The sequence below is a fragment of the Bombina bombina genome, chromosome 4 (genome assembly GCF_027579735.1).
Source record: "Bombina bombina isolate aBomBom1 chromosome 4, aBomBom1.pri, whole genome shotgun sequence".
Classification (NCBI taxonomy): Eukaryota; Metazoa; Chordata; class Amphibia; order Anura; family Bombinatoridae; genus Bombina; species Bombina bombina.
This window is the reverse complement of record NC_069502.1, coordinates 523,247,211-523,272,534: the sequence shown is the minus strand read 5'-3', so window position 1 is coordinate 523,272,534 and position 25,324 is coordinate 523,247,211. Positions and strand designations below refer to the sequence as shown.

Here is a 25,324-nt window from a genome sequence, read left to right as displayed (position 1 = left end):
AAAAAAGTGTCACAAAGCACATCAAAAATACATTACAAAGTACACTTACACTTATAATAGACCTGTCTAATAAAAATATTGCACAAAAAAATTATAAGGGCTCAAAGATATGAGGACTTGGGTGTTAGAAAAAAAAAAGTCAGGCAAAGGGCTTTAACATAAACATACATACATAGATACATATACTTGTCTAAAGATGTATATGTATGTATATTTATATGTCTATATATGTATGCATATGTACTGTATTTATGTATATATATGTCAGGATATCTGTGAGTGTTATTAAAATTATATATATATATATATATATATATATATATATATATATATATATATATATATATATATTATTTATACATGATAAGACCACAGGGTTAATTATATATGAAACTGGTTGCATCAGTTTTATTTACTATAAATTACAGTTCTCTCTGCCAGATAGGTTTGGCTGGTTAAAACAATCCCCTTTCTTCTTGGTTACAATGGATGCATTGCAAATCTTTGTCCCAATTCATCAAAAGGAATTGCTTTCAAAGTAATCTTAGAAAGATCTCTTCAAAAGACCTTTTGATCACTACCTGGAAATGTGTAATAAAATTTCCTATCAGATCAATATACTCCCTTATAAAAAGAAGAGAGCCTAGCAGGCTGAGCCAAGTGACACATTTTGTGGAAAGGTGACCATTCAAACTTTGATGCAAATTGGTACCTGCTGTGTTAGATAAACATCTGTGCTGGCTAACAGAGAGAAGTGTGCAACCCTATGAGTGCTGAAAGCATATAAAAATTTAAATTGTGATATTAAAAAGAGAAGTTAGAAAATCATCTATATGAACTGTATAATTATCAATTATTTACCCAGACTGTATATATATCTATATATGGATATGGGAAATGCAATTCAGATTTGTAATAGATTAAATTACAATTGTAATAATCCCATTTTTTTAAATATATGACGTGTTTTTTCTATCTTCCAGATGGGGCTAATATATGCTGATACAGGATTGCCTGTAAGAGGTGACCTAAGTCATATCATATGGTTAAACACTAAGGCCTAGATTTAGAGTTTGGCGGTAGCCGTGAAAACCAGCGTTAGAGGCTCCTAACGCTGGTTTTAGGCTACCTCCGGTATTTGGAGTCACTCAAAAAAGGGTCTAACGCTCACTTTTCAGCCGCGACTTTTCCATACCGCAGATCCCCTTAAGTCATTTGCGTATCCTATCTTTTCAATGGGATCTTTCTAACTCCGGTATTTAGAGTCGTGTCTGAAGTGAGCGTTAGAATTCTAACGACAAAACTCCAGCCGCAGAAAAAAGTCAGTAGTTAAGAGCTTTCTGGGCTAACGCCGGTTCATAAAGCTCTTAACTACTGTACTCTAAAGTACACTAACACCCATAAACTACCTATGTACCCCTAAACCGAGGCCCCCCCACATCGCCGCCATTCGATTAAATTTTTTTAACCCCTAATCTGCCGACCACCACCTACGTTATCCTTATGTAACCCTAATCTGCTGCCCCTAACACCGCCGACCCCTATATTATATTTATTAACCCCTAATCTGCCCCCCCTCAACGTCGCCTACACCTGCCTACACTTATTAACCCCTAATCTGCCGAGCGGACCGCACCGCTATCATAATAAAGTTATTAACCCCTAATCCGCCTCACTAACCCTATAATAAATAGTATTAACCCCTAATCTGCCCTCCCTAACATCGCCGACACCTAACTTCAATTATTAACCCCTAATCTGCCGACTGGAGCTCACCGCTATTCTAATAAATGTATTAACCCCTAAAGCTAAGTCTAACCCTAACACTAACACCCCCCTAGCTTAAATATAATTTAAATCTAACGAAATTAATTAACTCTTATTAAATAAATTATTCCTATTTAAAGCTAAATACTTACCTGTAAAATAAATCCTAATATAGCTACAATATAAATTATAATTATATTATAGCTATTTTAGGATTAATATTTATTTTACAGGTAACTTTGTATTTATTTTAACCAGGTACAATAGCTATTAAATAGTTAAGAACTATTTAATAGCTAAAATAGTTAAAATAATTACAAAATTACCTGTAAAATAAATCCTAACCTAAGTTACAATTAAACCTAACACTATACTATCATTAAATTAATTAAATAAAATACCTACAATTACCTACAATTAAACCTAACACTACACTATCAATACATTAATTAAATACAATACCTACAAATAACTACAATGAAATAAACTAACTAAAGTACAAAAAATAAAAAAGAACTAAGTTACAAAAAATAAAAAAATAATTACAAACATAAGAAAAATATTACAACAATTTTAAACTAATTACACCTACTCTAAGCCCCCTAATAAAATAACAAAGACCCCCAAAATAAAAAATGCCCTACCCTATTCTAAATTACTAAAGTTCAAAGCTCTTTTACCTTACCAGCCCTGAACAGGGCCCTTTGCGGGGCATGCCCCAAGAAGTTCAGCTCTTTTGCCTGTAAAAAAAACACATACAATACCCCCCCCCCCAACATTACAACCCACCACCCACATACCCCTAATCTAACCCAAACCCCCCTTAAATAAACCTAACACTAAGCCCCTGAAGATCATCCTACCTTGTCTTCACCTCACCGGGTATCACCGATCGATCCTGGCTCCAAAATCTTCATCCAACCCAAGCGGCGGCTGGCGATCCATCATCCGGTGGCTGAAGAGGTCCAGAAGAGGCTCCAAAGTCTTCATCCTATCCGGGAAGAAGAGTAGATCTGGACCGGCAACCATCATCTTCCAAGCGGCATCTTCTATCTTCATCCGATGAGGACCGGCTCCATCCTGAAGACCTCCACCGCGGACCCATCTTCATCCGGCGACGTCCAACTGAAGAATGACGGTTCCTTTAAGGGACGTCATCCAAGATGGCGTCCCTCGAATTCCGATTGGCTGATACGATTCTATTAGCCAATCGGAATAAAGGTAGGAATATTCTGATTGGCTGATGGAATCAGCCAATCAGAATCAAGTTCAATCCGATTTGCTGATCCAATCAGCCAATCAGATTGAGCTCGCATTCTATTGGCTGTTCCGATCAGCCAATAGAATGCAAGCTCAATCTGATTGGCTGATTGGATCAGCCAATCGGATTGATCTTGATTCTGATTGGCTGATTCCATCAGCCAATCAGAATATTCCTACCTTAATTCCGATTGGCTGATAGAATCCTATCAGCCTTCGGAATTCGAGGGACGCCATCTTGGATGACGTCCCTTAAAGGAACCGTCATTCTTCAGTTGGACGTCGCCGGATGAAGATGGGTCCGCGGTGGAGGTCTTCAGGATGGAGCCGGTCCTCATCGGATGAAGATAGAAGATGCCGCTTGGAAGATGATGGTTGCCGGTCCGGATCTACTCTTCTTCCCGGATAGGATGAAGACTTTGGAGCCTCTTCTGGACCTCTTCAGCCACCGGATGATGGATCGCCAGCCCCCGCTTGGGTTGGATGAAGATTTTGGAGCCAGGACCGATCGGTGATACCCGGTGAGGTGAAGACAAGGTAGGATGATCTTCAGGGGCTTAGTGTTAGGTTTATTTAAGGGGGGTTTGGGTTAGATTAGGGGTATGTGGGTGGTGGGTTGTAATGTTGGGGGGGTATTGTATGTGGGGTTTTTTACAGGCAAAAGAGATGAACTTCTTGGGGCATGCCCCGCAAAGGGCCCTGTTCAGGGCTGGTAAGGTAAAAGAGCTTTGAACTTTAGTAATTTAGAATAGGGTAGGGCATTTTTTATTTTGGGGGTCTTTGTTATTTTATTAGGGGGCTTAGAGTAGGTGTAATTAGTTTAAAATTGTTGTAATATTTTTCTTATGTTTGTAATTATTTTTTTATTTTTTGTAACTTAGTTCTTTTTTATTTTTTGTACTTTAGTTAGTTTATTTCATTGTAGTTATTTGTAGGTATTGTATTTAATTAATGTATTGATAGTGTAGTGTTAGGTTTGATTGTAGGTAATTGTAGGTATTTTATTTAATTAATTTAATGATAGTATAGTGTTAGGTTTAATTGTAACTTAGGTTAGGATTTATTTTACAGGTAATTTTGTAATTATTTTAACTATTTTAGCTATTAAATAGTTCTTAACTATTTAATAGCTATTGTACCTGGTTAAAATAAAGTTACCTGTAAAATAAATATTAATCCTAAAATAGCTATAATATAATTATAATTTATATTGTAGCTATATTAGGATTTATTTTACAGGTAAGTATTTAGCTTTAAATAGGAATAATTTATTTAATAAGAGTTAATTAATTTTGTTAGATTTAAATTATATTTAAGTTAGGGGGGTGTTAGTGTTAGGGTTAGACTTAGCTTTAGGGGTTAATACATTTATTAGAATAGCGGTGAGCACCGGTCGGCAGATTACGGGTTAATAATTGAAGTTAGGTGTCGGCGATGTTAGGGAGGGCAGATTAGGGGTTAATACTATTTATTATAGGGTTAGTGAGGCGGAATAGGGGTTAATAACTTTATTATGATAGCGGTGCGGTCCGCTCGGCAGATTAGGGGTTAATAAGTGTAGGCAAGTGGAGGCGACATTGTGGGGGGCAGATTAGGGGTTAATAAATATAATATAGGGGTCGGCGGTGTTAGGGGCAGCAGATTAGGGGTACATAACGATAATTTAAGTAGCGGCGGTTTACGGAGCGGCAGATTAGGGGTTAAAAATAATATGCAGGGGTCAGCGATAGCGGGGGCGGCAGATTAGGGGTTAATAAGTGTAAGGCTAGGGGTGTTTAGACTCGGGGTACATGTTAGGGTGTTAGGTGCAGATGTAGGCAGTGTTTCCCCATAGCAAACAATGGGACTGCGTTAGGAGCTGAACGCGGCTTTTTTGCAGGTGTTAGGTTTTTTTTTCAGCTCAAACAACCCCATTGTTTCCTATGGGGGAATCGTGCACGAGCACGTTTTTGAGGCTGGCCGCGTCCGTAAGCAACTCTGGTATCGAGAGTTGAAGCTGCGTTAAATATGCTCTATGCTCCTTTTTTGGAGCCTAACGCAGCCTTTATGTGGACTTTCAATACCAGAGTTATTTTTATGGTGCGGCCAGAAAAAAGCCGGCGTTAGCTACGCGGGTCCTTACCGACAAAACTCTAAATCTAGCCGTAAATATTTATATAACTTTAAATACATCATTCAACATATTATAAGTAGAATGTATAAGAAGTCTATATAAATGTTTCTATTTTAACAAAGAATTGATGATACTAGTGTGTGATCTCAAATTGTACATTTTCAATTATATTAAATAGGATATATATGCTGATCACAACGTTTATTAATACTGCAAATTATAGTATATAAAATAAACATTTTATAGGTTAGATATTTGAACTGCAGCAATATTTGAATGAAGCTATTTGTCTTTGTCTGCTGCCTCCTAGGGGATTAAAACTGGTATGACAGTCAAACAAATTGACTGTTTAAAACATATGCCAAACCAAATAGCCTATGAGATTTTCAGATTCCAGTAGCCAATCAGGGAGGCGTCTCCCAAATAACCAATCAGGGACAAGCTTCTGAAGAGCCTATCATCCTAATTTCACTGATAATTAGAATAAAAAGGGGTGGGGTTATATCACATGATATAACCTCAGGTAAGAGAAAAAAAAGGGATTCTGTGCTGAATTTTGACTGACAAACTGTTGCCTTGGGATCCAGTCTATTATAAAGCAATCTGGGCCTAATTGTTATCCATCTTGCAAAAATTACCTCTTTTAATTTATGAGGTGAAATTGGATTTATCAGAGGAACTCTGGAAGCTGAAACATTGATTTATTTGGGTAAAGTATAAGAAACTGTTAAGTATATTTAATATTTTAAATCAAAGGCTATAGTTAGATTACGGCTAGTACATTTAAAGAGCATACTTTGTATTTTAAACTAATATTCATAGTCCTGTGTAGTTCAACTAGTCATTATTAGTAATTAATTTATCTGCTAGGTAAAGATCCTTTGTGTTGCATATTTCTAAGGCATAAGAAATTCCAAAAGAAGTTAGTGGAGGTGAATGCAGGCAGCACAACTTAGTTAAAAATTAGTAGACTTTATTAAATCATTTTAAAACTGATATAAGCACAGATACAATGTTACCCAAACACACAAGGGGAAAGACTGCCTTCCGACGCGTTTCCTGCTCAAACTGAGCACTTCATCAGGGATGAATATAAGGACATATATTCAGAGTATATACACGCCATTGGAAAGGATAAATACACACCTGTTACACTATATCACACAAATGGATGCCGGTTGATTAATATTAATACGTTATAAAAATTGAATATACTTATATACCATTTAGTGCTCCACCAGAGTGCATAAAATATTATCAAGCTTGGTGATTCATACAGCTTTGGAATATAACATTAACACTGTCATTTAATACTCCATGGGATCCATCACAGTCGGTGTTTAGAGTCTAATGAATGAATGTTGGCTATTTCTAAGGCAGGCTTATTATTATTATTATAAGTAAATCCCTCTGGTTTTTATTAAGTTATTTGCAACTATATATATATTTTAGAACTGGCTTTAATTGTAGCTAAAAATAGTTTATTTCAGCTCAGAGAAATTTTCTGTTAAAGCATCTTGTTATATCGTTTAGCTAAGCACTGCTAAAGTTAGTTATCCATACTCTGGTATTTCATTGTGGTATTTTAATGTAATCCATTGTGAATAAGGTAATTTGTAAAGATATATTTTTATGATCTTTGTATAGAATATTGTAATCATCTGATTCACAATCTGGTTTTCTATAAATATAATTCAATGTGTTTATAACTTTAACTAATATAAAGAATTTAGGAATAAAATATTAATTTTAATTGTTTCGTATATACATTTTAATTGGGGGTTTGTTTTAAAGAATAACAATAAATAAATTGTATTATAACACAGCCATATACTGACATATTATTTGGAGGTGCTGCAGTAGATGAATATTACATTTATCACATTGATATAATATATTTGTAGTAAATAGAAATTATTAAAAAAAAAAAAATATTTTTGAAAAAATAATCTAAAAAAAAATATTAATTTTTTTGTGATTAAATATTTCAAAATTAATATTAATATCTTGAAATATTATTAAAATATTTTTTTTGAAAAATTGATAAATTGATTTTTCAAATTTCAAAATTAATATTAGTATTTTTGAAAATATAATTTTTTTTCTCTTTTTGGTCAAAATTGTATTAGCATTTTAATTCAACTAAATACTAAGCCAATATAATAATGTCTGTTACTAGTGATTTAATTAATTCTATACATAGTATTGAAATATGTTCCCCAAAATCGCAGAAACGCTTAAAACAGAAGCCCTTTCTCACCATAAAAATAAATTAAATATTAAGTGAGAATTAGGCGCTTACATTAAGATGCTGAAGACTAAGGCCAAAAATATTGCAGATAATATATGGTGTGGCGAAAGCGAAATATTTCAAGGACTGTTAAAATTGGGCCAACCTCAAAAGCGGGGAAAACGCGATTAAATAATTTTCAAAACTTGGGGCCTGCTCCTCTATGAGAACGATGAAATGTACAGTAAAATAGAAGTACAAAATTCACAATTGGAGCAACTGAGGGTTGAAAATTATTCATTTACGGTTAGATGAGGAAGAGGCAGAACGAATCCAGGATAAAATTGATGAGTTTGCCCAAAACATGGCCACCTGACAAAAATATAACCAGAATTTTACTAGCTCCGATAGAAGATTTGCATAAGGAACTTACACAAAGCCAGAGAGAATTAAGTGATTTAAAAAGGCAGTATCATCATAATGAAAACCCCTCTATTAGCAATGAGGACAATGCAGATAATTCTAAATCTCTTTAAGAATAAATCAGAAATTAACTGCAGAAATTTAGGGAAGAATTTAAACAAGGGACTCCTATTGGGTCAGAAATATGCTTCCCAAATAGACAGTCACCTCATGTTATAAATTCAGGAAACTGCTATTTCTCAGATGAGGAGGGGGGTGGCATCTCTAATAGTGAGTCAGAGGGCAGAGCTAGCTACCCAAATAGCCCACGTAGTACTAATGTACATAGGGGGTCTACCCATAGTAAATATAGGGCAGATAGGGGGCACTCCAGCCCCAAGAATAAGGTCCCTAGGAAAGCCCAAGATAGTCTAATAAGGTATATGACACCCCTAAAATAATTACTTTCCTAAAGGATGCAATACCTAAATTTTCCAAAAAACAGAACCACTTCTATAATTGACCACTTAGAGGCCTTTGAAAATGCTTTATCTATAATGAATGTTACTAGTGAGCGGTCAAAAATTTAATTTCTGCCCTGGGTATTTTATTTATAAAATATATTACCAGGAAAGATACATTGAGATTTCTCTCGTTTTCAAGTATGTCCTGGGTACACAAAACATTGCATTGATACAATGGGTACAATAAAATAAAAAACAATAATAATACACGATATATGCACAAAAATTTAACATAGAACAGGTAGGCAATATATAATCAACAACGACATGTGCATTCTGTTTTGAGATATGTAGAGAGGGATCTCGTAAAGGATATTAGGCATGGGGAAGGTTTGAAAGTGTGCGGGAGGTCGTTCCATAATTGTGGTGCTCTGTAGGAAAAGGAGGATCGAGCTGCTTTCTTTTTGTATTGAGGCAAGCTAAATAATGTGCTGATACTGGATCGGAGGTTATAGGAGGTGAGAATAACCGGTGAGAGCATACTGCTCAGGTAGGGTGGGAGCTTCCCAGAAAAGCTTTTAAACACAAGGCAGGAAAGATGGAAGGTGCGTCTGGATTCCAGCGACAGCCAGTTTAGTTCTTTTAGCATGTCACAATGGTGGGTCCTGTAGTTACATTGTAGCACAAAGCGGCAGAACGAGTTATACAATGTATTAAGTTTATTAAGGTTAGTTTGCGGTGCTGGTGCATATACTACATCCCCATAATCCACGATTGGCATCAGCATTTGCTGTACAATCTTTTCCTTTACAGTAGGGCTGAGGCAGGATTTGTTTCTGTACAGGGCACCTATTTTTGGATAAAGTTTAGATGCCAGTTTTTCTATATGGAGGCCAAAAGATAGATTGGGGTCTAACAACATACCCAAGTATTTAAAAGAGTGGACTGCGATCAGTGTGCAATTTGATTTTGTTTTGATGCATAGATGGGAATTTTGTAGTTTGTGTAGTTTAGGTCCTGTTCCAAAGATCATTGTGACAGTTTTGTCAGTGTTTAGGAAGAGTTTGTTTTTTGAGATCCAATTTTCTACCTCTGTGAACTGGTCTTGGAGCACTGCTTCAAGCTGCAGTAGATCGGAATTGTTTGCATAGATTACTGTGTCATCTGCGTACATGTGTACAGTTGAGGATTTGCAAACATTAGGCAGATCATTTAGAAATAGTGTGAATAGCAGGGGGCCGAGAATGGAACCTTGGGGAACACCACACATTGGGAGAGGGAGAGGGAGGGAGTCGCTGTCAGAAATAGAAACATATTGTGATTGATCCGATACATATGATCGAAATCAGGTTAGCGGATGATCACCAATACCTGAGTTTTTTAGTTTGAGCAGTAGTATGTCGTGGTCTACTGTGTCAAAGGCCTTTGCAAAATCAAGGAAAATAGGTCCAGTTAGGTTTCCTTGTTCCATTCCAGTTTGGATGTCGTTGCAAACTTTTAGGAGGGCAGTTGTAGTGGAGTGGTTTGTACGAAAACCTGATTGATCAGGGGTCAGATAGTTAGATTGTTGGTAATATTCACATAATTGCGTATGGACGCATTTTTCTAAGATATTTTACAATACTGGGAGCAATGATATTGGGCGATAGTTAGAAACCAAGGTTATCTCCCCACTTTTATGGATAGGCACTACTCTTGCAGTCTTCCAGAGTTTGGGTATGTATCCAGACACCAAGGATTTGTTAATTAGGGTTGTGACAGGTTTAGCAATTTCTGGCGCACTAAGCTTCAACAGCATTGCTGGGATTTGATCAGGTCCAGACTGGTTTTTAATTTTTAGGTTATTAAGGTGTTTCTTAATGACATTGATGGGTACAGGTCTAAAATTGAACTTCTCTATATTGGGTCTTTGCTGATTTAGTGGGGCCTGATCCACATTTGTAGCTTCAGGATGCATGCCATTTATTAGTTTGTCAATCAGGGTGGTGGAGCATCCGACAAAATATTTGTTAAAGGCATTTGCTACATGTTAGGGGAGTTGCAGGGTTTGGTTGTCCACATTGACAGTGGAGGGTTGGGAGTGGATTGGTGGAGTTTTTAAATTATTTATGACTTTCCAAAACTTTCTAGGGTTTGATATGTTATTGTTCAGATTTTCACAGAAATATTGGGCCTTGGACAATTTTGTTTGTTTAGTGCATATATTTCGCCATTGTCTATATACACAGTGATCGTTCATAGAGCCAGTATGCTTGAACTTTGACCACAATGAATCTCGAAACTGGTACATTTGAATGAGGTCAGCTGTGATCCAATTCAAGTGTGCTCCTTTTACTCTCACCTTACGCAGCGGGACATGTAAATTCCAAACTTGTAGGAGTTCGGACTGAAAGAATTCAACTGCAGAGTCAAGATCTGGGATTAGGTTTAATCTGTGCCAGGGGAGGTTCTTGATGTCATTTAGAAATGATTGAAGATTACATTTTTTGAAGGATCTGGTGATTTTAACCTTGGGAGAGGTTTTTGTTGCCTTTATTTTGTGCACACAGTACACTAAGCAGTGGTCACTGAAATTGTTAGGGAGAACACCTGCCTCCTGGATTCGGTCGGGAGAGGTGGAGAGAATCCTATCGAGCAGGGTGTGATTATGGCTTTTGTTGTTTATGCGAGTTGGGGAGGAGATTAATTGCGTTAGCTGCAAAGACTTAAACACAGAGCAACAACTATTATTTTTTGGATTCAGCCAATCAATATTAAAATCTCCAAAAACCAAAACTTCACTTTTTGGGTTTTGAGCTATGGTTTCACTAAGGAGATGGGCTATGTCTGAAAGGGAATGTACAGGAGAGCTAGGTGGGTGGTAGATTCCTACAACATTGATTGATTTACTGCACGGGAACTCAATTGTGCCAGAAAGGAAATCAAAGTTGGCAGGAGAGCTAGATTTTTGTAAGGGGGTGTACTTTGTGGAGTTGTCAACATAGATTACAATGCCGCCTCCTCTCTTTGCTCTGTCATTTCTATGGCATGAATACCCATGTATTGCAATGGCAGAGTCGGGTATTTTTGCGGTTAGCCACGATTCAGAGATCACAATGATTTTGGGCTTGTATTGTAAACACCAAGCTTGTAGTGCGTCGATTTTTGGTAGTAAGCTGCGGATATTACAGTGCACAAAGGAGATTCCTTTTTTAGCTGGAAGGCTAGGAATGGAATTTGTTGGGGGACCAGGGTTAGATTCTACATCATTTGCAAGGGCAAGTAACAGAAGGAATAGGAATTTGGGCATATTTTTTGTTTTGCCAATTAGTGAATGGGATATTTTATAGTTTTGTGAGGTGGGGGTAGGAGGGTTATTTTTTATAACTCTCCACCAGCACTCAGCAGATAAGTTACAGCAACAGAGCAGGCCATGGTGTATGATAATTTGTTTTCCAGTTTGAGGTGTGTGCTTATGGCAGTAGTGGTGTGAACAAAATTTGAGTGAGAAAAGGGTTAACAAAAATAACAGTATGGTCATATTTGGATTCATGTTAGTGGTATGAGGTGTGTAGATGAAAATAAAACAAAAGTAGTACAAAAAGTAAAAGAAATAAAAGTATATACTACTGATGTGTGATATATAGCTATTTGTAGGGAGAGAGAGTAAGTATTCTAAAGGGTTAAGTGAATGAAAGGATGTGCTAATCAGTGTTTGCAGCTGTCATTTTGGGAGAATGAAAGTTGAGTATGAGACTATCTATAAATAAGGAAATGAGCTTGGGGGGGTGGGGTGAGGGTCAGGGTGGGAGGGAAACTATCTTCCAAAGGCTACCTGCAGAGAGCAGTGTTACAGCTGAGATATTCAGGTCTGTGATTCTCTAAGAATACTGGGCAGATACATTTAAAATTCAGTCTGTTTGCAGAGAGCAGTGTTACAGATGAGATATTCAGGTCTGTGATTCTCTAAGAATACTGGGCAGATACACTTAAAACTCAGTCTGTTTGCAGAGAGCAGTGTTACAGCTGAGATATTCAGGTCTGTGATTCTCTAGGAATACTGGGCAGATACACTTAAAATTCAGTCTGTTTGCATAGAGCAGTGTTACAGCTGAGATATTCAGGTCTGTGATTCTCTAAGAATACTGGGCAGATACACTTAAAAATCAGTCTGAGGGAAAGAGAGATATTAGTGTCAGATGGGCCTGCAAAAAAAGTTAAGGGTGGGGGTATGTATGGACATTTTAGCAAAAGGGTCATTCAGGCAAAAAAACACAGGAAAGTTCAGAATTACAGAGATAAGACAGGTATCCATGTAGGAAAGAAAGCCATAAAACAAGGAACAAGAAAGATATATGGTCTTCCTAAGCTGGTTAAACTAACTTTTATCATAATGAACAGACATAATGGTGATAAAATATGCATTTAAAATAAAAATAATAGCAAATACATATTACAACACACACATCAGTAATAAAAGGGTAAAATATAATGAAATTTTTATCTTCCAAAGGCTACCTGTTTGCAGAGAGCAGTGTTACAGCTGAGATATTCAGGTCTGTGATTCTCTAAGAATACTGGGCAGATACACTTAAAATTAATTCTGTTTGCAGAGAGCAGTGTTACAGCTGAGATATTCAGGTCTGTGATTCTCTAAGAATACTGGGCAGATACACTTAAAATTCAGTCTGTTTGCAGAGAGCAGGGTAAACATCGCAAATTCTTTGCTTCACTAAATGATATGAATATTCATTCCTGGAATTTAACACAAAATCAGTGCAACCCCATTGTTTCCTATGGGGGAATCGTGCACGAGCACGTTTTTGAGGCTGGCCGCGTCCGTAAGCAACTCTGGTATCGAGAGTTGAAGCTGCGTTAAATATGCTCTATGCTCCTTTTTTGGAGCCTAACGCAGCCTTTATGTGGACTTTCAATACCAGAGTTATGTTTATGGTGCGGCCAGAAAAAAGCCGGCATTAGCTACGCGGGTCCTTACCGACAAAACTCTAAATCTAGCCGTAAATATTTATATAACTTTAAATACATCATTCAATATATTATAAGTAGAATGTATAAGAAGTCTATATAAATGTTTCTATTTTAACAAAGAATTGATAATACTAGTGTGTGATCTCAAATTGTACATTTTCAATTATATTAAATAGGATATATATGCTGATCACAACGTTTATTAATACTGCAAATTATAGTATATAAAATAAACATTTTATAGGTTAGATATTTGAACTGCAGCAATATTTGAATGAAGCTATTTGTCTTTGTCTGCTGCCTCCTAGGGGATTAAAACTGGTATGACAGTCAAACAAATTGACTGTTTAAAACATATGCCAAACCAAATAGCCTATGAGATTTTCAGATTCCAGTAGCCAATCAGGGAGGCGTCTCCCAAATAACCAATCAGGGACAAGCTTCTGAAGAGCCTATCATCCTAATTTCACTGATAATTAGAATAAAAAGGGTGGGATTATATCACATGATATAACCTCAGGTAAGAGAAAAAAAAGGGATTCTGTGCTGAATTTTGACTGACAAACTGTTGCCTTGGGATCCAGTCTATTATAAAGCAATCTGGGCCTAATTGTTATCCATCTTGCAAAAATTACCTCTTTTAATTTATGAGGTGAAATTGGATTTATCAGAGGAACTCTGGAAGCTGAAACATTGATTTATTTGGGTAAAGTATAAGAAACTGTTAAGTATATTTAATATTTTAAATCAAAGGCTATAGTTAGATTACGGCTAGTACATTTAAAGAGCATACTTTGTATTTTAAACTAATAATTCATAGTCCTGTGTAGTTCAACTAGTCATTATTAGTAATTAATTTATCTGCTAGGTAAAGATCCTTTGTGTTGCATATTTCTAAGGCAGGCTTATTATTATAAGTAAATCCCTCTGGTTTTTATTAAGTTATTTGCAACTATATATATATATTTTAGAACTGGCTTTAATTGTAGCTAAAAATAGTTTATTTCAGCTCAGAGAAATTTTCTGTTAAAGCATCTTGTTATATCGTTTAGCTAAGCACTGCTAAAGTTAGTTATCCATACTCTGGTATTTCATTGTGGTATTTTAATGTAATCCATTGTGAATAAGGTAATTTGTAAAGATATATTTTTATGATCTTTGTATAGAATATTGTAATCATCTGATTCACAATCTGGTTTTCTATAAATATAATTCAATGTGTTTATAACTTTAACTAATATAAAGAATTTAGGAATAAAATATTAATTTTAATTGTTTCGTATATACATTTTAATTGGGGGTTTGTTTTAAAGAATAACAATAAATAAATTGTATTATAACACAGCCATATACTGACATATTATTTGGAGGTGCTGCAGTAGATGAATATTACATTTATCACATTGATATAATATATTTGTAGTAAATAGAAATTATTAAAAAAAAAAGAATTATTTTTGAAAAAATAATCTAAAAAAAAATATTAATTTTTTTGTGATTAAATATTTCAAAATTAATATTAATATCTTGAAATATTATTAAAATATTTTTTTTGAAAAATTGATAAATTGATTTTTCAAATTTCAAAATTAATATTAGTATTTTTGAAAATATAATTTTTTTTCTCTTTTTGGTCAAAATTGTATTAGCATTTTAATTCAACTAAATACTAAGCCAATATAATAATGTCTGTTACTAGTGATTTAATTAATTCTATACATAGTATTGAAATATGTTCCCCAAAATTGCAGAAACGCTTAAAACAGAAGCCCTTTCTCACCATAAAAATAAATTAAATATTAAGTGAGAATTAGGAGCTTACATTAAGATGCTGAAGACTAAGGCCAAAAATATTGCAGATAATATATGGTGTGGCGAAAGCGAAATATTTCAAGGACTGTTAAAATTGGGCCAACCTCAAAAGCGGGGAAAACGCGATTAAATAATTTTCAAAACTTGGGGCCTGCTCCTCTATGAGAACGATGAAATGTACAGTAAAATAGAAGTACAAAATTCACAATTGGAGCAACTGAGGGTTGAAAATTATTCATTTACGGTTAGATGAGGAAGAGGCAGAACGAATCCAGGATAAAATTGATGAGTTTGCCCAAAACATGGCCACCTGACAAAAATATAACCAGAATTTTACTAGCTCCAATAGAAGATTTGCATAAGGAACTTGCACAAAGCCAGAGAGAATTAAGTGATTTAAAAAGGCAGTATCATCATAATGAAAACCCCTCTATTAGCAATGAGGACAATGCAGATAATTCTAAATCTCTTTAAGAATAAATCAGAAATTAACTGCAGAAATTTAGGGAAGAATTTTAACAAGGGACTCCTATTGGGTCAGAAATATGCTTCCCAAATAGACAGTCACCTCATGTTATAAATTCAGGAAACTGCTATTTCTCAGATGAGGAGGGGGGTGGCATCTCTAATAGTGAGCCAGAGGGCAGAGCTAGCTACCCAAATAGCCCACGTAGTACTAATGTACATAGGGGGTCTACCCATAGTAAATATAGGGCAGATAGGGGGCACTCCAGCCCCAAGAATAAGGTCCCTAGGAAAGCCCAAGATAGTCTAATAAGGTATATGACACCCCTAAAATAATTACTTTCCTAAAGAATGCAATACCTAAATTTTCCAAAAAACAGAACCACTTCTATAATTGACCACTTAGAGGCCTTTGAAAATGCTTTATCTATAATGAATGTTACTAGTGAGCGGTCAAAAATTTAATTTCTGCCCTGGGTATTTTATTTATAAAATATATTACCAGGAAAGATACATTGAGATTTCTCTCGTTTTCAAGTATGTCCTGGGTACACAAAACATTGCATTGATACAATGGGTACAATAAAATAAAAAACAATAATAATACACGATATATGCACAAAAATTTAACATAGAACAGGTAGGCAATATATAATCAACAACGACATGTGCATTCTGTTTTGAGATATATAGAGAGGGATCTCGTAAAGGATATTAGGCATGGGGAAGGTTTGAAAGTGTGCGGGAGGTCGTTCCATAATTGTGGTGCTCTGTAGGAAAAGGAGGATCGAGCTGCTTTCTTTTTGTATTGAGGCAAGCTAAATAATGTGCTGATACTGGATCGGAGGTTATAGGAGGTGGGAATAACCGGTGAGAGCATACTGCTCAGGTAGGGTGGGAGCTTCCCAGAAAAGCTTTTAAACACAAGGCAGGAAAGATGGAGGGTGCGTCTGGATTCCAGCGACAGCCAGTTTAGTTCTTTTAGCATGTCACAATGGTGGGTCCTGTAGTTACATTGTAGCACAAAGCGGCAGAACGAGTTATACAATGTATTAAGTTTATTAAGGTTAGTTTGCGGTGCTGGTGCATATACTACATCCCCATAATCCACGATTGGCATCAGCATTTGCTGTACAATCTTTTCCTTTACAGTAGGGCTGAGGCAGGATTTGTTTCTGTACAGGGCACCTATTTTTGGATAAAGTTTAGATGCCAGTTTTTCTATATGGAGGCCAAAAGATAGATTGGGGTCTAACAACATACCCAAGTATTTAAAAGAGTGGACTGTGATCAGTGTGCAATTTGATTTTGTTTTGATGCATAGATGGGAATTTTGTAGTTTGTGTAGTTTAGGTCCTGTTCCAAAGATCATTGTGACAGTTTTGTCAGTGTTTAGGAAGAGTTTGTTTTTTGAGATCCACTTTTCTACCTCTGTGAACTGGTCTTGGAGCACTGCTTCAAGCTACAGTAGATCGGAATTGTTTGCATAGATTACTGTTTCATCTGCGTACATGTGTACAGTTGAGGATTTGCAAACATTAGGCAGATCATTTAGAAATAGTGTGAATAGCAGGGGGCCGAGAATGGAACCTTGGGGAACACCACACATTGGGAGAGGGAGAGGGAGGGAGTCGCTGTCAGAAATAGAAACATATTGTGATTGATCCGATACATATGATCGAAATCAGGTTAGCGGATGATCACCAATACCTGAGTTTTTTAGTTTGAGCAGTAGTATGTCGTGGTCTACTGTGTCAAAGGCCTTTGCAAAATCAAGGAAAATAGGTCCAGTTAGGTTTCCTTGTTCCATTCCAGTTTGGATGTCGTTGCAAACTTTTAGGAGGGCAGTTGTAGTGGAGTGGTTTGTACGAAAACCTGATTGATCAGGGGTCAGATAGTTAGATTGTTGGTAATATTCACATAATTGCGTATGGACGCATTTTTCTAAGATATTTTACAATACTGGGAGCAATGATATTGGGCGATAGTTAGAAACCAAGGTTATCTCCCCACTTTTATGGATAGGCACTACTCTTGCAGTCTTCCAGAGTTTGGGTATGTATCCAGACACCAAGGATTTGTTAATTAGGGTTGTGACAGGTTTAGCAATTTCTGGCGCACTAAGCTTCAACAGCATTGCTGGGATTTGATCAGGTCCAGACTGGTTTTTCATTTTTAGGTTATTAAGGTGTTTCTTAATGACATTGATGGGTACAGGTCTAAAATTGAACTTCTCTATATTGGGTCTTTGCTGATTTAGTGGGGCCTGATCCACATTTGTAGCTTCAGGATGCATGCCATTTATTAGTTTGTCAATCAGGGTGGTGGAGCATCCGACAAAATATTTGTTAAAGGCATTTGCTACATCTTAGGGGAGTTGCAGGGTTTGGTTGTCCACATTGACAGTGGAGGGTTGGGAGTGGATTGGTGGAGTTTTTAAATTATTTATGACTTTCCAAAACTTTCTAGGGTTTGATATGTTATTGTTCAGATTTTCACAGAAATATTGGGCCTTGGACAATTTTGTTTGTTTAGTGCATATATTTCGCCATTGTCTATATACACAGTGATCGTTCATAGAGCCAGTATGCTTGAACTTTGACCACAATGAATCTCGAAACTGGTACATTTGAATGAGGTCAGCTGTGATCCAATTCAAGTGTGCTCCTTTTACTCTCACCTTACGCAGCGGGACATGTAAATTCCAAACTTGTAGGAGTTCGGACTGAAAGAATTCAACTGCAGAGTCAAGATCTGGGATTAGGTTTAATCTGTGCCAGGGGAGGTTCTTGATGTCATTTAGAAATGATTGAAGATTACATTTTTTGAAGGATCTGGTGATTTTAACCTTGGGAGAGGTTTTTGTTGCCTTTATTTTGTGCACACAGTACACTAAGCAGTGGTCACTGAAATTGTTAGGGAGAACACCTGCCTCCTGGATTCGGTCGGGAGAGGTGGAGAGAATCCAATCGAGCAGGGTGTGATTATGGCTTTTGTTGTTTATGCGAGTTGGGGAGGAGATTAATTGCGTTAGCTGCAAAGACTTAAACACAGAGCAACAACTATTATTTTTTGGATTCAGCCAATCAATATTAAAATCTCCAAAAACCAAAACTTCACTTTTTGGGTTTTGAGCTATGGTTTCACTAAGGAGATGGGCTATATCTGAAAGGGAATGTACAGGAGAGCTAGGTGGGCGGTAGATTCCTACAACATTGATTGATTTACTGCACGGGAACTCAATTGTGCCAGAAAGGAAATCAAAGTTGGCAGGAGAGCTAGATTTTTGTAAGGGGGTGTACTTTGTGGAGTTGTCAACATAGATTACAATGCCGCCTCCTCTCTTTGCTCTGTCATTTCTATTGCATGAATACCCATGTATTGCAATGGCAGAGTCGGGTATTTTTGCGGTTAGCCACGATTCAGAGGTCACAATGATTTTGGGCTTGTATTGTAAACACCAAGCTTGTAGTGCGTCGATTTTTGGTAGTAAGCTGCGGATATTACAGTGCACAAAGGAGATTCCTTTTTTAGCTGGAAGGCTAGGAATGGAATTTGTTGGGGGACCAGGGTTAGACTCTACATCATTTGCAAGGGCAAGTAACAGAAGGAATAGGAATTTGGGCATATTTTTTGTTTTGCCAATTAGTGAATGGGATATTTTATAGTTTTGTGAGGTGGGGGTAGGAGGGTTATTTTTTATAACTCTCCACCAGCACTCAGCAGATAAGTTACAGCAACAGAGCAGGCCATGGTGTATGATAATTTGTTTTCCAGTTTGAGGTGTGTGCTTATGGCAGTAGTGGTGTGAACAAAATTTGAGTGAGAAAAGGGTTAACAAAAATAACAGTATGGTCATATTTGGATTCATGTTAGTGGTATGAGGTGTGTAGATGAAAATAAAACAAAAGTAGTACAAAAAGTAAAAGAAATAAAAGTATATACTACTGATGTGTGATATATAGCTATTTGTAGGGAGAGAGAGTAAGTATTCTAAAGGGTTAAGTGAATGAAAGGATGTGCTAATCAGTGTTTGCAGCTGTCATTTTGGGAGAATGAAAGTTGAGTATGAGACTATCTATAAATAAGGAAATGAGCTTGGGGGGGTGGGGTGAGGGTCAGGGTGGCAGGGAAACTATCTTCCAAAGGCTACCTGCAGAGAGCAGTGTTACAGCTGAGATATTCAGGTCTGTGATTCTCTAAGAATACTGGGCAGATACATTTAAAATTCAGTCTGTTTGCAGAGAGCAGTGTTACAGAGGAGATATTCAGGTCTGTGATTCTCTAAGAATACTGGGCAGATACATTTAAAATTCAGTCTGTTTGCAGAGAGCAGTGTTACAGATGAGATATTCAGGTCTGTGATTCTCTAAGAATACTGGGCAGATACACTTAAAACTCAGTCTGTTTGCAGAGAGCAGTGTTACAGCTGAGATATTCAGGTCTGTGATTCTCTAGGAATACTGGGCAGATACACTTAAAATTCAGTCTGTTTGCATAGAGCAGTGTTACAGCTGAGATATTCAGGTCTGTGATTCTCTAAGAATACTGGGCAGATACACTTAAAAATCAGTCTGAGGGAAAGAGAGATATTAGTGTCAGATGGGCCTGCAAAAAAAGTTAAGGGTGGGGGTATGTATGGACATTTTAGCAAAAGGGTCATTCAGGCAAAAAAACACAGGAAAGTTCAGAATTACAGAGATAAGACAGGTATCCATGTAGGAAAGAAAGCCATAAAACAAGGAACAAGAAAGATATATGGTCTTCCTAAGCTGGTTAAACTAACTTTTATCATAATGAACAGACATAATGGTGATAAAATATGCATTTAAAATAAAAATAATAGCAAATACATATTACAACACACACATCAGTAATAAAAGGGTAAAATATAATGAAATTTTTATCTTCCAAAGGCTACCTGTTTGCAGAGAGCAGTGTTACAGCTGAGATATTCAGGTCTGTGATTCTCTAAGAATACTGGGCAGATACACTTAAAATTAATTCTGTTTGCAGAGAGCAGTGTTACAGCTGAGATATTCAGGTCTGTGATTCTCTAAGAATACTGGGCAGATACACTTAAAATTCAGTCTGTTTGCAGAGAGCAGGGTAAACATCACAAATTCTTTGCTTCACTAAATGATATGAATATTCATTCCTGGAATTTAACACAAAATCAGTGCAAAAAGGAATTTGGGCAATATTGCACTAAAACCGCAGCGAAAATAGCTGTATACGGTTTAAAATGTGGCGTGAATCAAAGCCCTATAGAATTCTATTTTGCACTGAAAAGTGAGTACAATATTGGCTGTAGACTACTCCGTATTTGAAAGCTCAGAATTTGTAAATTTATTTTTCGAAGCATTGCCCGCACACATCAAAATTAATTTAGCTAGAGATTTTGATGAGAACCGCTCATTGGACTTGCTGATCAAAGAGAGTACAAAGTTATACTCTATTCAGCAGTCTGCTGAACAGGGGGTTAAAAGGAAATCAAAACCCAGTCCCTAAATTGTGACAGAAACTAGGGTGTCACCTAGCCACCTCAATTTGGAGTCAAAAGAAAACCTATGCCGAAGTGGCCCGAGAAAACAGACCTTCCCCACAAAGTTTTAAATCTGCCCCTCCCCAATCACGGGCCAAGGTGCAGAGAGAATATACTCAAAATGGGGGGCATACCCAGGATGGAACATTAATTATCCCCAAAGAGATGAAAACCCATAAGGTTATCAGTATCCCCCTAAAAAGTAAATACCAAAAAAACACAAACACTAAATTACAGAAAATAATAAAATAATTACAAGAATTTTAAACTAATTACACCTAATCTAATCCCCCTAATAAAATAAAAAGCCCCCCAAAATAATAAAAAGCCCTACCCTATACTAAATTACAAATAGCCCTTAAAAGGGTCTTTTGCGGGGCATTGCCCCAAAGTAATCAGCTCTATTACCTGAAAAAAAATACAATACCCCCCCAACATTAAAACCCACCACCCATACACCCAACCCTACTCTAAAACACAGCCAATCCCCCCTTAATAAAACCTAACACTACCCCCTTGAAGATCACCCTACCTTGAGACGTCTTCACCCAACCGGGCAGAAGTGGTCCTCCAAACGGCGAGAAATCTTCATCCAATCCGGGCAGAAGAGGACCTCCAGACGGGCAGAAGTCTTCATCCAGACGGCATCTTCTATCTTCATCCATCCGGAGCGGAGTGGGTCCATCTCCAAGCTATCCGACGCCGAGCATCCTCTTCCATCCGACGACTAACACTAAATGACGGTACCTTTAAGTGACGTCATCCAAGATGGCATCCCTTCAATTCCGATTGGCTGATAGAATTCTATCAGCCAATCGGAATTAAGGTAGAAAAAATCATATTGGCTTACACAATCAGCCAATAGGATTGAGCTCACATTCTATTGGCTGTTCCAATCGAATTGAACTTCAATCCTATTGCATCAGCCAATAGGATTTTTTCTACTTTAATTCCGATTGGCTGATAGAATTCTATCAGCCAATCAGAATTGAAGGGACGCCATCTTGGATGACGTCACTTAAAGGTACCGTCATTTAGTGTTAGCCGTCGAATGGAAGAGGATGCTCCGCGTCGGATAGCTTGAAGATAGACCCGCTCCGCTCCGGATGGATGAAGATAGAAGATGCCGCCTGGATGAAGACTTCTGCCCGTCTGGAGATCCTCTTCTGCCCAGATTGGATGAAGACTTCTGGCCGTCTGGAGGACCACTTCTGCCCGGTTGGGTGAAGACGTCTCAAGGTAGGGTGATCTTCAAGGGGTTAGTGTTATGTTTTATTAAGGGGGGATTGGGTGGGTTTTAGAGTAGGGTTGGGTGTGTGGGTGGTGGGTTTTAATGTTGGGGGGTATTGAATTTTTTTTTCCAGGTAATAGAGCTGATTACTTTGGGGCAATGCCCTGCAAAAGGCCCTTTTAAGGGCTATTTGTAATTTAGTATAGGGTAGGGCTTTTTATTATTTTGGGGGGCTTTTTTATTTTATTAGGGGGATTAGATTAGGTGTAATTAGTTTAAAATTCTTGTAATTATTTTATTATTTTCTGTAATTTGGTGGGGGGTTTTTCCGTAGTCTAGTTTATTTTATTTTATTGTAATTAATTGTAGTTAGTTTAGGTAATTAATTTAATTATAGTGTAGTGTTAGGTGTAATTGTAACTTAGGTTAGGGTTTATTTTACAGGTAAATTTGTACTTATTTTAACTAGGAAGTTATTAAATAGTTAATAACTATTTAGTAACTATTCTAGCTAGTTAAAATAAATACAAAGTTGCCTGTAAAATAAAAATAAACCATGAGATAGCTACAATGTAATTATTAGTTACATTGTAGCTATTTTAGGGTTTATTTTATAGGTAAGTATTTAGTTTTAAATAGGAATCATTTATTTAATTGTAGTATTTTTTTTTCAAATTATTTTAAATTATATTTAAGTTAGGTGGGGGTTAGAGTTAGGGTTAGACTTAGGTTTAGGGGTTAATACATTTAATATAGTGGCGGCGACGTTGGGGGCGGCAGATTAGGGATTAATAAATGTAGGTAGGTGTCGGCGATGTTAGGGATGGCGGATTAGGGGTTAATAAAATTTAACTAGTGTTTGCGATGCGGGAGTGCGGCGGTTTAGGGGTTAATATATTTATTACAGTGGCGGCGAAGTCCGGTCGGCAGATTAGGGGTTAAAAAAATTATTTAAGTGTTTGCGATGTACGGGGGGGCCTCTGTTTAGGGGTTAATAGGTAGTTTATGGGTGTTAGTGTACTTTTTAGCACTTTATTTAAGAGTTTTATGTTACTGCGTTAGCCCATAAAACTCTTAACTACTGACTTTTAAATGCGGTAGGAGTCTTGACAGGAGAGGCTGTACCGCTCACTTTTTCGAAGACGCATAATACCAGCGTTAGGCAAATCCCATTGAAAAGATAGGATACGCAATTGACATAAGTGGATTTGCGGTATGCTTGAGTCGCGTAAAAAAAGTGAGCGGTACACCTGTACCTACCAGACTCGTAATACCAGCAGCCTTAAAAAGCAGTGTTGGGACCTCTCAACACTGCTTTTTAAGGCTAATGCAAGACTCGTAATCTAGGCATTTGTATTTTAAACTAATAGTCCTGTGTAGTTCAACTAGTCATTATTGGTAATTAATTTATTTGCTAGGTAAAGATCCTTTGTGTTGCATATTTCTAAGACAGGCTTATTATTATTATTATTATAAGTAAATCCCTCTGGTTTGTATTAAGTTATTTGCAACTATATATATTTTAGAACTTGCCTTAATTGTAGCTAAAAAGAGTTTATTTCAGCTAAGAGAAATTGGCTGTTAAAGCATCTTGTTATATTGTTTAACTAAGCACTACTAAAGTTAGTGATCCATACTCTGGTATTTCATTGTGGTATTTTAATGTAATTCATTGTGAATAAGGTAATTTGAAAAGGTATATTTTTATGATCTTTGTATAGAATATTGTAATCATCTGATTCATAATCTGTTTTTCTATAAATATAATTCAATGTGTTTATAACTTTAACTAATATAAAGAATTTAGGAATAAAATATTAATTTTAATTGTTTTGTATATATATATATATATATATATATATATATATATATATATATATATATATATATATATATATATATATATATATATATATATATATTTTAATTGGGGGTTTATTTTAAAGAATAACAATAAATAAATTGTATTATAACCCGGCTATATATATATATATATATAGATATATGAGAGTGTGTATCTATGTATGTACAGACATATATACACATATAAATACTTATGTACACATATATAGACATATATATATATACACACACACACATTAGAGCCCTTTGCAAGATCATATTTATGCAATATTCATATTTAATAAAGTGTTATACTGTGTATTTACTGTAAATATTTCACATTCCAATGTTCTGTACATAGCAGAATATAATGGTTTGTAGTATAGAGGCGCAGGTGTTTTCTTGATTATGCTCCAAAATTGCCTGAGAATGAGAGGACTTTATTTCTGTGTGTGTAGATCAACACCATATAATTGTGCAGTATACTTACTCTAAAATGTCACTATGGACAAGAAAGATAAAAGCTCATATTAAGAGCCTCTTAATATGAGCTTTTATCTTTCTTGTCCATAGTGACATTTTAAAATAAATTTGTATTTTTACGAAACTTTTGCTTGCTGCCTTTTTGGATTTCTACCAACCATACCAGCGGGAGTGCTGTATAGGGAGCCGGATTCTGATTTTATCGGAGTAAGTATACTGCAGATTTTGTATCAGTTACAGACTGCTTTTTGAAGTATGACACTTTGTATCCACAGTTACAGTGGATTGAGAGAATACCTTACTATTCAGACTAACTTATAAAGAAGAAGCTGGACTCTGAATTTTTCAGAGTAAGTATACTGCACAATTATATGGTGTTGATCTACACACACAGAAATAAAGTCCTTTCATTCCCAGGCAATTTTGGAGCATAATCAAGAAAACACCTGCGCCTCTATACTACTAACCATTACAATTATCACAGTCTCATTTTGGGAGAGACTGATAGACGGCGGCGGTACAAACAGAGGGGAGTATTTAACCTTGTACATAGATATTGTTTGTTAACATCTTGCATACCTTGTACTTCTGTATTATCTACATAGCAGAATATGTTCTAAGTATTTTTAAATAAATACCCCTATATATATCTGTATATATCTATACCTATAATCATATATATGTACAAAAATACCATCATATATATATATATATATATATATATATATATATATTTATTCAT

General features: G+C 36.2%; 1 protein-coding gene across 1 annotated transcript in view; it reads right to left on the bottom strand.

The window, feature by feature from the left end:
* The window catches only part of LOC128656511 (CD109 antigen-like), a 224,645-nt gene that overhangs the window by 94,662 nt on the left and 104,659 nt on the right, over nucleotides 1–25,324 (bottom strand). The gene's annotated exons all lie outside the window — the stretch shown is intronic.